Here is a 9,847-nt window from a genome sequence, read left to right on the forward strand (position 1 = left end):
CGTCATAGCGACCCGGTATAAAATGTTGGAGTCGTGGGGTCAGGCAGAGGGGTGACTGGAGCACATGAATGGCCTCCCAGTTTGGGGAGGGGGTGGCATTGTGGGTTAGTGCTCAGCGAACAGCCCCAGATCTAATGCCTCCATGCCCAGGGGCTGTGGGCTCTTACCTCACCGCTCCTAGCCTCAGTTTCCTCTCTTATCAAGCTGTCAGCACCTGCCCCGAGCACGGACTGTGGTTGAGGTTATAAAGCCCCGAAGCCTAGCCGTGGGACCTGCCCCGTGTCTGTCATGATGGCTAAGAGCACAGGAAGGTTACAGGGTGCTCGCTTACTGAGCGTCCCCTTTGGGCTGGCACCACGTTGAGGGCTGTGCTGAATCCCCCCAGACCCGTTGAAGTAGGGTCTGTGAATAGTCCCATTTTGCACAGGAGCAAAGGGGGACTCCTAGCGGGCCGAGGGCCTTGTCCAAACTCACACGGACAGACAGCAGAAGGCTGCAACTCAACCCGGGGCGGGGGGCGGCCAACTCAGGCCCAGGACATCCTCCTGCCCCTTTGAGGGGACACTCAAGCCTACTGTGAACTCAGAGCTTGCATATTCGAGGGGATTTCAGGAAGTCTGTGAAAAAATAGAATTAAAGTACACATGAATGTCGGTTCAAGCCATGTTTGCATCTATGCCCAGCTTTCTGTAATATGCATTTTGCATACTTTTTTTGATGACCTCATGTGTGGCCAATGGATGGCGGCAAAGCCTGGAGGGACTTGACAGGTTTAGAGACAGACCGAGGTGGGCACCCAGGCTAACAGGGGATCTGAGCCACAGGGAGAAAAGAGAGGAGACATGCCAGCCATCGCCAGAGGTTCAGAAGGCAGGAGATGGGCCTGCAGCGTGGGAAAACGAAGTTCCTGGAGAGAGGGGCCCCAGCACCCTGGGGGGTCTCCGTGTTAAGTGCTTTCCACGGAGACATTCAGCGTGGGTGTGTTTGTGAGCAGCATTGCCCAGACCCAGCCACCCAGTGGCCGTGGCCGCAGCTGTGGCATCTACTGGCTGGCTGAGGGTGACGTAGGACAGGCAGGGTTTGCAGCTCCGTGACAGCCCGTGCCAACTGCACCTATTGTTTGGTGGATCTCAGGCGCTGTTGTTTGTCTGTTTTTCTTTAAATTTATTTCCCCACTCCCATTTTCTTTGAGGACTCTGTTTTTCAGGCTGGGGAAACCCACCCTCCTCTCATATTTTTGGAATGTGTATTTTTAAGATAATTGCTTTCTTTTTTCATGACAGAGCGTGTGCATGTACACGTAAGTAAGAGACAGACAAGCACCGTCCACGGGGTCTCGTCCTGCCCCAACCCTCCCCCAGACTTCCAGCCTGGCGGAGCCAGAACGGATGCGCGCATGCGCACATCTAGCAAATTTCAGGCCAACCAAGAGGCTCAGAATTGAACCGTGGTCACCACGTGGATTCCAGCCCTGCCATGGGCACAAGACCAGCTGCACCGCCAGGGCGGGCTTCCCCAGGGTGTTTATTGGCTGAGATCATGGAAGGACACGTCCCCAGCCTCTTTCCCTGTGGGTTGCTGCTGTGAACTGAGGGAGAGCCCACGATACTGACGAGAAATTCATCAGGCATGGTGTTTACACATCCCAGCCTCCACCCCCACCCAAGGTCACAGAGCCTGCTGCCCAGACGCCATACCTGCCCTGTTTACTTGTGAGTTTCCCTCTCAGCTCCAGCCCGGTAGAAAACAACCCAAGGAGGGGGCCCAGAGGGGCTGGTCAGAAACCCTGAGAAAGGTGGGGGGGAAATACAGGCAGCAAGCACTCGCAGACAGATTAGGGACAAAGACAGGGGAGATGAAGACCAGGGAAGAGATCCCCAGGGCCACGGAGGGCACGGTCATGGTCGCTGTCCATTTAGACTCTATTCAACACACACTCATCTAGGCCATCTTCTTAAATCACCATGGTAACCCTATGACGGGTCTCATAATAGCCCCATTGGACAGAGCAGGAAACAGGCCCGGAAATGACAGCGGTCAGTGAGGTTATCTAGTTAGCCTGGATTCGAACTCAGGGCTGCAGAGAGAAGAGGGAAGGCCCCTTACTCACGGCGATCTAAGGAGACAGTGGCTACAGGAAAGAGGGAGCACACTACGGTGGTTGAGAGCATGGCTGCCGCAGTCAGAGCTTGCCTACAATCCCGGCTCTGCCACTTCCAGCCCTGTGACTTGGGCAGGTGTCATCAACTCTCTAGGCCTCTGTTTCTTTCATTTCATAAAAAGGGAAATCATGGGACCAGCAACTGGTGTAATGGCTATATCGCTGGACTCCCATGTAGTTGACTACGGTTCGAGTCCCGGACCTGGTGGCTTAAACTCAAGCTGGGTGTGTGTGCGTGCATGCCCAAAATCCTGAGAGGAGAATGGAGGAGCAGGGATTGCAGTGTGGCCATTGCCCCTGGGGGTAATTTCTCGCTTTCTGTCTCTCTGTCTTTCTGGCAAGCACACGCGCCCCATAGCAAAAACCTCTCAAAAAAAAAAAAAAGAAAGAAAAGAAAGTTAATCACTAATTCACTAATGTATGTCCAGCACTGAACCATGTGCTGAAGAAACTAGGATGAACATAACATTAAAAGATCCCTGCCCTTAGGGAGCTAAAAGTTTAAACAGCTAGCAGATAAGATAGACCAATGAGAAGCATGCCTGCCGCAGTCAGAGCTTGCCTACAATCCCGGCTCTGCCACTTCCAGCCCTGTGACTTGGGCAGGTGTCATCAACTCTCTAGGCCTCTGTTTCTTTCATTTCATAAAAAGGGAAATCATGGGACCAGCAACTGGTGTAATGGCTATATCGCTGGACTCCCATGTAGTTGACTACGGTTCGAGTCCCGGACCTGGTGGCTTAAACTCAAGCTGGGTGTGTGTGCGTGCATGCCCAAAATCCTGAGAGGAGAATGGAGGAGCAGGGATTGCAGTGTGGCCATTGCCCCTGGGGGTAATTTCTCGCTTTCTGTCTCTCTGTCTTTCTGGCAAGCACACGCGCCCCATAGCAAAAACCTCTCAAAAAAAAAAAAAAGAAAGAAAAGAAAGTTAATCACTAATTCACTAATGTATGTCCAGCACTGAACCATGTGCTGAAGAAACTAGGATGAACATAACATTAAAAGATCCCTGCCCTTAGGGAGCTAAAAGTTTAAACAGCTAGCAGATAAGATAGACCAATGAAATAGGGCATGTCAGGTCTGGTTATGTGCTACAGAGAAAAAAAAATAGAGGCAGAGAAGATAGAGTGATCAGGAGAGGCTTCCTGGAAGAGGTAACATTGAGAAGAATTTTTTTAATTTTTAAAAAAATTGTTACTTTTGGGACCAGCAGTTAGCATAATGGCTATGTCGCTGAACTTCCATGTAGTCGACTGCGGTTCAAGTCCTGGACCCAGTGGCTTAGACTCGCGCCGGGCGCATGTGCCCAAGATCCCGAGAGGAGAATGGAGGAGAAGGGATTGTGGCGTGGTCATCCCCACTGGGGGATAATTTCTCGCTTTCTGTCTCTTTGTCTCTGTCTCTCTGGAGAGTGCCTGCACCCTGTAATAAAAACCTCTCCAAAAAGTTACTTTCATCATTATTATTTTATTTATTTATTTATTTTTAGAAAGGGTGACCACGCCACAATCCCTTCTCCTCCATTCTCCTCTCAGGATTTTGGGCACGCACATACATGCACCCAGTGTGAGTTTCATTCTACTGATCCAGGACTCGAACCACAATCGGTCACGTGGAAGTCCAGTGATGTAACCACTATGCCTTCTGCTGGTCCCTTAATTATTTAATCAAATGTGGGACTGGCAAGTGGCGTGGTGGTTAAGGCGCTGGGTACTCCCACATGGCTGACCATGGTTCGAGTCCTGGACCTGGTGACTTGCTTTCTCACTTTCCTCTCTCTCTCTTTCTATGTCTCTGGTCAAATTAAAATAAATGAATGAGTGAATAAATGAAATTGAATAAAATAATTTAAAAACATTATTTAATCAAATGTATTATTACTTTAATTTGCTATCAGATATGTTTGCTCATGAGAGAGAGAGAGAGAGGCAAAGCGAGAAAGCAAGCTGCCAGACCCAGGACTGGAACCGGGCTCAGGCATGTGGGAGTCCAGTGCCTTAACCACCACACCACCGGCTAGCCCCGAGAATTTGAGTTTTAATAAATCAGAGCATAAACTCAGGAAGAAGGTTACATGGCTTCAATCTCTACCTCCTGTCTCACTAGCAGTGTGACTTTGGAGAAGTTACCTAGGGTCTCTGCCTCCTTTCCTTGTCGGTAAAATGGAGACAATCAGTTTGGATCTTGTAAGAGAGTTGTGAGAATTCCAGAAACTGATGCGCATTAAGTATCAGGCATATAGCCCAGCAGAGAGTGGGGGGACTCATTAAGGGCCGGTGAGCCATGCCACAGCGAGGCATCCCGCTGAGAGGCTTAGAGCCCATCAGCCTCGTTGTATGTCCACCCGTCCACTGGGTGTTATGTTTGCCACCTAGATACTTTCCGGATCCTCCCCTCCCAGGACTAGTTACAAGATTACTCCCTTGGATCGTCTCTCTGACCTCGATTGGAACCCTCGCCGGGATCCCTTAACCACAGGCCTTCCGGTGACCTGCAATCCCAGAGCAGGAGAGCTAGCAACCTTTCTCTCCCGCTCTCCGGCATCCAGGGCTTCGTAGCCACGCCCATATATCTTATGACCCGCCCCCATCTCCAGCCCTCCAATCCAGGCTTAAGGACGTTAGGCCACGCCTCCCTGTGTATTCTCGATCTGGGTCCGCAGACCTCCCTCAGAACACCGCGCCTCCTCCTTGCTGGTGGTGGCTAGGTCCGGTTCCCCACCAACGCCTCTCCTGCTGCCCCCGTGGCGTAGCTCCCCGCCGTCAGCGCCCTCCACTTGTCTGTGGCGAGATGTCGGTTCTGGAGACTTACGTGCCCCCAGAAAGGTCTTGTGGGGCGGGATGGGGCTTGTGGGGCGGGATGGGGTTGGCGAAGTACAGTCACATGAATCTGTGTGCCTGGCTCCTGCGCAGATAGGCAGACGCTGTAAGGGTCACGTGTCCCAGCTTCTCTGTTCACCCCCACCCCTTTTATTCTTCATTCTTGTCTGACTTTTCCAAAGCATTTCCAGGGATCAACCTTCTGGTGGGAGAAAAGGAACTGGGGGCCGGCGATGTGAGGATACCCCTCACCAAAGGCCATTCGGCTGCTACAGTTGTCTTCAGAGTTACCCCCAGCCTCAGCTCTACAGCAGTTGAGTAAAGGGCTAGGTTGTGCATGCATGTGTGCGTGTGTATGTGTGTGTGTGTGTATTTTTAAAGAATTATGTAACTGGGACCAGTAGTTGATATAAAGGCTTTGTCGCTGGACTCACGTAGTCGACCGCGGTTTGAGGCTTAAACTCATGCCGGGCGTGTGTGCATGTGTGCCCAAGATCCAGTGAGGAGAATGGAGAAGGGATTGCGTGTCGCCATCCCCCTTGGGGGGTGATTTCTCGCTTTCTGTCTCTTTCTCTGCCTTTCTGGTGAAAGCACGCACCCTATAGAAAAAAACCTCTCCAAAAAAAAAAGAAAAAAAAGAATTATTTAATTTAATTAATTTATTTAATTTTACCAGAGAGGGACAAAGTGAGAGAGAGAGGGAAAGTGAGAAAGCAAGCCACCAGGTCTGGGATTGTACTGCAGTTGGTCATGCGGAAGTCCAGCATCCTTAACGACCAGGCCACCTGACCACCTGGTTTTGGGTTTTGGTTTGGGTTTTGTTTTTGTTTTATAGAGCAAGCTGGAATTAGATAGGCACCTTCCCCTTGTGTTTAGGATACAAGACAAAATGCCAAGAGAAAAAGACATTTAAAAGAGGGGGAAAAAATGACACTTGATCCTTTAAAATCAGCAAATGAGCTACATACAGGTGTCACTCATAGCCCTTCAGAGGTGTGTGTGGGGTGTCAGGTCTCATCAAATCCAGGCAGAGGGGAGATGGCTCAGATGAGGGGGAGGTGAGGGGTTCTGGGCTCAGCCTCCAGTCACCCTCCCTGGATTTCTCTCTCTTTGGTTCTCTTTTATCTGTCTCTGGGCTCCCATCCCCCACCACTCATCTGAATATCTATGCCCCTCAGTGGAATCTGCTGCCCCCTCTCTTTGGTTCTCTATTCTCTCTCTGGGTCTCGGCCTCTCTGTCTCTGTATGTCTCTGTGTCTACATTTCCTCCATCTTGGTTTGTTTGTTTATTTATCGAGAGAGATTTTTGCTATGGGGAATATGCGCTCGCTGAAGAGACAAAGAGACAGAAAGTGAGAATTCACCCTCTCCCCCACCCCCCCAGGAGGAATGGCCACACTTCAATCCTTTCTCCTCCATTCTTCTCTCAGGATCTTGGGTACACATGCAAACGTTCCCAGCATGAGTTTGTTTGTTTGTTTCTTTTTGGAGAGGTTTTTGCTATAGGGCACATGCGCTCGCCAGAAAGACAGAGACAGAGAGACAGAAAGCGAGAAATCACCCCCCAGGGGCGATTGCCATGCTTCTGTCCCTTCTCTTCCATTTTCCTCTCAGGATCTCGGGCATGCACACACATGCGCCGGTGTTGTTTAGGCCACCAAGTCCAGGACTCGAACCACAGTCGACTCCATGGGAGTCCAGCAACATAGCCATTACGCCAACTGCTGGTCCCCCCAGCATGAGTTTTAAGCTGCTGGGTTTGGGACTCAAATTGAGGTTGACTACATGGGAGTCCAGCAACATAAACATACCATCTGCGAGACCAGTAGTTAGCGTAATGGCTGTGTCATTGGACTCCCATGTAGTCGACCGTGGTTCGAGTCCCAGACCCGGTGGCTTAAACTCACACCGGGCGCGTGTGCGTGCGTGCCCAAGATCCCGAGAGGAGAATGGAGGAGAATGGATTGTGGCGTGGCTATCCCCCCTGGGGGGTGATTTCTTGCTTTCTGCCTCTCTGTCTCTTTCTGTCTGTCTGGCGAATGCATGCGCCCTATAGCAAAAACCTCTCAAAACAAAAACAAAAACATACTATCTGCTAGCTCTGGTTTATTTTTTAGATTTTTGCCATAGGGCATGTGTACTTGCCAAAAAGAGACACAGGGAAAGTGAGAAATCACCCCCCGGAGGATGGCCACACTGCAATCCCTTCTCTATTCTCTTCTCTGGACTTTGGGCACATGTCCATAGGCACCCAGCGTGTTTTTCAAGCGGCTGGTTCTGGGACTTGCACCATGGAGTTAGCCATGTGGGATCCAGTGCCTTAACCACCACAATACCTGCTGGCCCCTTGGTCTCTTTTGTAAAAATAAGATTTTTTAAAATAATTTTATTTATTCATTCATTTTTTTTTTTAATCTGACCAGAGAGAGACACAGAGAGAAAGAGAGGGGAAGTGAGGAAGCAAGCCACCAGGCCCGGGGCTCGAACTGTGGTCGGCTATGTGGGAGTGTCCAGCGCCTTAACTACCACGCCACCTGCTGGTCCCCCAAAATGAGATTTTAAAAAATAATATTTATTTATTCTTTTTTTAAATTTTATTTATCATTCATTCATTTTTTAATTTGACTAGAAAACAACACAGAGAGAGAGAAAGTGAGAAATGAAGCCGCCAGGTCCAGGACTCAAACCATGGTCAGCCATGTGGGAGTGTCCAGCTCCTTAACCACCACGCCACCTGCTGGTCCCCAATATTTATTTATTCTATAAAAGAGAGAGGAAAAAAATCTTTCTCCATTAGGGTTTTGATGCAGTAGTCCACCCCCAGCCTCAACCAGCACAGGATCATGGGGAAATGTGCCCAACCTACTCAGAGGGGCATCTGGACTTGATCCAGGAACTTTCCCACATGGTTTACCTCTCAGACTGTCCCATTTCACTGCTGTGCCCCTCCGCCTTGGGCCCTGTCCCCCCTCTATCTAGGTCTCTGTTCCTCTCTGAGTCCCCCCTCACTCTGGGTTCTGTCCATTTTTCTCTGTCTCAGAGTTTCCCAGTCTCTCTCTGCCATCTCTCTGGACTTCTGACCATGGCTCTTTCTCAGGCCCCACCCCTGGGCTCAGGACTGTCAAGCCTTATATCTCCCCCTTCTAGGGGTGTTCATCAATTCTTCCCATCTTAGAGTCACATTCTGCATCTCTGGGAAGAGCCTTCTAACTTGTGTTTGCAAGTTAGCAGAGGTGGTGGCACCTGTGTCATTTCTGGGCCGATGGAAGGAAGTTGGGAACATACTCCACCCTCGACTTCTCCTTCCTTGGGCACCTTGGTGCAGCCCAAACCTGGACCTCTCCTGCTGTAGACCCACTGACATTGTGTGAGCCGGAACCAAACTGCCGTTGACACTGAGATGTGACCCTACTCGTTACAGCAGCTAGTGTTATCTAATACCACCCGCAACCTAGGCTCCCATTCAGAAAGCTGTAAGACCCCAACACTCGGATTCCTGAACCTTCAACTCGCATCCCTCTCGCACCTACGTGAATCCTAACCGAACAACAATGTTTACTCACCCCCACGCCTTGCCAAAGGCAGGGTCATCACTTAAATGCCATCCTACTCCAATCCTGGTCTTCCTCTGCTTTTGGCCTTAATTCAACCCTGACCACAGCTAGACCCCTATCCCTATCTCTGTTATAAACCTAACTCTGTCCTTAACCCCAACTTGTCCCTACCCCTAATCCTACGTGACTCATTCCTAGCCCCGATTCGAATCTCGGCCTAATTCTGTGTCTGACGACCCTGGCCCTGATGCTACCCTTACCTGTAAGTCTGATGACCACGTGGCAGTTGGATACCAGCCCTACACCTTACCCTTGGCCCTAGCCAGAGGTTCACTCTGACCTTGACCTCAGGTGTAATCTTTACCCAAACCCGGACATGACTTTGGCCGTAATCCTAGCCTTGACGTGGATTTAGCTATAACCAGAGTCTTTATACCTAATCTTTACCGTGGTCCCATACGTCACCCTAGCCTTCACCATGGCCACCACCCAAGCACCAAGGCTAGTTATCATCTTCACCTGACTCTTCTTTAAAATTAAATTAATTTTTTCAAAGTTTTTGTCTTAGAAGGCATGCACTTGTTGGAGAGAGACAGAGACAGAGAGAAGGAAAGTGAGAAATCACTCCCCAGGAGGGATGGCCATGCCGCAATCCCTTCTCCATTCTCCTTCTGGGATCTAGGGCCTGCACACACGTGCCCAGTGTGAGTTTCAAGTCATCAGGTCCAGGACTCCAACCGTGGTCAGCCACGTGGGAGTCCAGCACCGTAACCACTAGCTGTCTGCAGGCCCGATCACCTGAAATTTAACTCTGCCTTCCACCCCACATAGGACTCCACCCAGACTCATTGTCATGGAGCCTTAATCTGAGCCTTTGCCTGAACCTTGACTTCTACTCCTATTCAGAACCAAATCCTGGTTCTGAGTTTCACCTCTCTCTTTTACTGCCTCACCCCATCTGCCAGCGAATGCTGCCTGTGCCGCCTTCACACTCCACCCGCAAGCCCCCTTTCTGGTCCACTCCAGTCGTCTTCTGCCTAGAATATTCTGCCCTGTCACCTTCTCAGCGAGCGCCCTGTTTATTCCCTCTCCCAGCCCTCGTCCTCTGTGGACCCACACAGTGGTCAGAGGGGTCCTGTGAAGGTCAGATCAGCTGACGTGGCGTGGTGATTCAGGCACTGGACTCCCAGCATGGGTCGCTGAGATTAGAGTCCCAGACCTGGTAGCTCTAAAATCACACCAGGCGCGTGTGCGTGCATTCCCGAAACCCCGAGAGGAGAGTGGAGGAGAAGGGATTGCTGAGCAGCCATCCC

This window comes from Tupaia chinensis, unplaced genomic scaffold (genome assembly GCF_000334495.1).
Source record: "Tupaia chinensis unplaced genomic scaffold, TupChi_1.0 Scaffold000067_1, whole genome shotgun sequence".
NCBI lineage: Eukaryota > Metazoa > Chordata > Mammalia > Scandentia > Tupaiidae > Tupaia > Tupaia belangeri.